Raw genomic sequence first — 4,124 nt, 5'->3', positions numbered from 1 at the left:
CTCTGTCTACAGAAATTTTCTCTCCATCTCCTTGTGATCTCCTTTCACTCACCTACATCTCCATGTATAGTAGCTATACAACTGTTCAGAGAGATTTCTCACTCACTGTCTTGTGATATGAGGAAGATGGCTTGACAGTGTGATCGCTACAGAGAGCAACAACTTAATTGATGCCAGTTTTACTGTAATATTTCTCTTTCATTTCTGAATTTTGTCTTTTATATCCAAAAGCAGAATTTCACAGGCAGTGGCCCAAACGTTGCGTTATGTACATTGTGTAATCCTTCTGCAAACTACACGTTGAACAAAAACTAGCAGATGAATTCACTGCAGTATTGCAAGGTCTGGGACTATAAACATCTAAGTTATTTGGCAGCTGTACTGCTTAAAAAGCTCCATAACTAACACAATCCTCTTAACACACTGACAGGAAGTAAAACTCTTGGGTTTCTGCTGGTTGATCAGTAACTCTCTGAGCCCATTCCTGTAATTTGTAATGGCACAGCTGCTATGGACAAGTAGCTATAAAGCTTTTTGGTCAGGATATTGACAAAGAACCAGTCCTGAAGTTTCATTAGGGTTTCTGTGCATTTCCTACCCAGACATTACTAGTATGTCTTACTGACAGTGGTAGACTTGATGATGTAAATTCTCAAGTCCGAAAATCTTTTCTGATCTTACTTCAGTAAATAAGGAATTATTTGGGTCCATTTGTTTTGTTCCATTGTTTTAGTTAGGATGATCTTCTTGGATGACCTAGGTAACTATCATGAAGGATATTTCCATAAACATTTCAATCATCTCATGTCAATAACCAACATGTAGTAAACATAAATATATAGCCCTGAACTATTTGGTTACTCTATTTCAATTGTGATTTTAGTAGTAAAGAATAACTGAAATTCCATCTAGGATTAATGGAGTTTTCATATCTCCTGAAAAACATGGTTTAATTGAGTATATTATCTGAATGGTAATTTTTCAATTTTCCTTTTTTTTTAAACATTATTGGCAAAGTGTAACTAATGATCCTATCTTCTTGATTTAGATATAGAAATGCTTAATCTCTGTAACAATGCCCAGACTTAAAGCTAAGCATTTTTTGGGAAGCTGTGGACATTATCTAGGTCAGAAATTCAGAAGATATTTCAGCAATACAATGTAAACTAGCCTATATAGATGTAACATGCATGTGATTTATATAAAAAATATGTGTTCTTACTCGTAAAACAAACATTTTAATTTTTATTTCCCCACTCAGTAGTGACTTAAGCTTTGTGATTACTATGTGCAAAATGGAAAAAATTCTTTTGTCAGAAGAAGGAAGGATTCTTGGAAACAGTGGAAAGAGAAGGGGAAAGGGAAGAGGGAAAAGGAAATGGAAAAGAAAAAGAAAAGAGAAAGGGAGCGGGAAAGAGAGAGGGAAAAGGAAAGTGAAGGGAAGGGAAAAGGGTAAGGGAAAAGGAAAGAGAAGCGCCTTATCTGGCACAAATTGCCCCCTTGCCACATTGGCCACACATTCCATGTATTGCATTACTGTTGTCCTATCATGTCATAAATCATCCGAAATGAATATGAAAATGAATACCTACCAAAAGAAGGATACTTAAATACCTTCATTAATATTAGCTGGTATGCTGGATAAATTCTTATTTAGTGGTAGTCTTGAGGTAGAGAAATTTTTTGTACATATGAGGTTCAAAAAAGATTATATATGTACAGTAATGCTCATGATTGTTTATTTTTGTGCTTAGAGAACACAATGAAATTCCACTTGATTTTAAATGAAAAATGCTTAAAAACCATCCTCATCCTAGCATTAGTAATTGTGATTGATGGGAGAAGTAACATATCATCGTTCTTCCGGATGCTGATCATGATTTTTTTTCCCCCATTTCCTATTTACATAAAACAAAAGTGACTCTAAACCACCATGGGCACAGTTTCTATGTTGCAGCTTGTTTGATTTCAACAGAATTTTATTCATAAGCATAATCAACCAATGTTCATCGTGGAAATCCCTTAGGAAAATATTTTTTTCCTCTTCCTGAAAGCTGATAAATCTCTGAGGATAACTGAAATTCAGCTTTGTGTGGTTTCTAAGCAGCAAAGTTATTCATGTCCATAGTTCTGGGCTGTAAAAAATATATTTCCTTGCCATGTTCATTGTAGAAAAGACAATGGCTTCACTTGCATTTTTTTGCATCACTTCTGCATTATTTGTTCCCAGATGAACATAACATATTAAATGTTTCATTTGCCAGTATTATTGGTATAACTTCACAAAAAACACTCATAAAAATACTGTTTCTTCATTCAAATCTATTGCATCTCTAACATGAACAATTTCACCATGGGCAAAATGTAGCTAATGAATGTATATCTTTGTTTCTTTTTTCCCTATTTTAATTGCATGATCAGCTACAGTGGGATTATTCTGTGTTAGTTACAGAGCATAGAAGTAAGTTCAGCACTTTCTAAATGTAATTGTTATTAAAAGATTCTCTTGGAGGTATTCTTTTTAATCCCACGTATATTGAAAAGCAGCTCTCTCAGCTGTTGAAAATTAGCCTCTGTAGTAGTGTTGGTCTTCCACAGTCAGCAAGTCTCTGAATCCTGAGCAGCCTGATGAGCCTTTCTATTGTATTTGCCTGAACACTTTTTTTTCTTATTTTTTTTCCTGTAGATAGGAATTGCCTAGATGGTCACACTCAGAGTTGCAGTCAGCAGTTCAGTGTCCAAGTGTAGGCTGGTGATGAGTGTTATTCCGCAGGGATTGGTGATGGAACCGGTGTCATTTAACATCTTTGTAGGTGACAAGGACAGTGGGATCAAATGTACCCTCAGCAAGTTTGCAGATGACACCAAGCTGAATGGTGCAGTTGGTAATCTAGTGGGAAGGGATGTCATCCAGAGGGACCTGGACAGGCTTGAGAGGTGGGTCCTTGCCAACCTCATGAAGTTCAACAAGGGGAAGTGCAAGGTCCTGCACCTGGGTAGAGGCAGTCTGAAACACACATACAGGTTGGGCATAGAATGGCTTGAGAGCGGCCCTGAGGAGAAGGATTTGGAGGTGCTGGTTGATGAAAGATTCAACATGAGCTGGCAATGTGTGCTTGCAGCCCAGAAGGCCAACCGTATCCCAGCTTGCATCAAGAGAAGTGTGACCAGCTGGTTGAGGGAGGTGATTCTGCCCCTCTACTCTGCTCTCATGAGACCCCACTTGGAGTATTATATCCACTTCTGGGACCTCCAAGACAGAAAGGATATCGAGCTGTTGGAGCAGGACCAGAGGAGGGCCACGAAGATGGTGAGAGGGCTGGAGCACCTCCCCTACGAGGACAGGCTGAGGGAGATGGGGCTCTTCAGCCTAGAGGAGGCTCTGGGAGGACCTTATAGAGGCTTTGCAGTAGCTGAAGGGGGCCTATAGGAGAGCTAGGGAGGGACTTTTTCCGAGGGCACGTAGTGACAGGACAAGGGGAAATGGTTTAGACTAGATATTAGGGAGAAATTATTTACTGCAAGGGTGGTAAAAGACATAAACAGGTTGCCCAGTGAGGCTGTGGATGCCCCCTCCCTGGGAGCATTCAACACCAGGCTGGATGGGGCTTTGAGCTGCCTAGTGGGAGGTATCTCTGCCTACAGCAGGGGGCTTAGAACTAGATGATTTTAGAAGTCCCTTCCAACCCAAACCATTCTTTGATTCTATGATTCTGTGATACTGGGACTTGTGCTCTTTAACATCTTTATGAAAGACATCGATGATGAGATTGAGTACACCCTCAGCATGTTTCCTGATGACAGCAAGCTGAGAGGTGTACTTAACACAACAAAAAGGAAGGGATGCCACTGAAAGGGACCTTCACAGGATCAAAAAGTGGGCTTACAAGACCCTTAATGATATTCAAAAACACCAGTTATAAGATGTTGAGCTTGGGTTGGGTGAGTGCCAAATACATGTACAAACTGGGAGAAAAACTCTTTGAGAGTAGCGCTGCTGGGAAGGCTCTGAGGGTTCTAGTGAACAAAAAGCTTGTCGTGTGCTAACAGTGTGAGCTTGCAGCCCAGAAGGCCAACAGTATCCTGGGCTGCATCAAAAGAGGGGGCCAGCAGGGTGAGGGAAG

This window comes from Gallus gallus, chromosome Z (assembly GCF_016699485.2).
Source record: "Gallus gallus isolate bGalGal1 chromosome Z, bGalGal1.mat.broiler.GRCg7b, whole genome shotgun sequence".
Lineage (NCBI taxonomy): Eukaryota > Metazoa > Chordata > Aves > Galliformes > Phasianidae > Gallus > Gallus gallus.
This window is presented reverse-complemented; position numbering follows the sequence as displayed.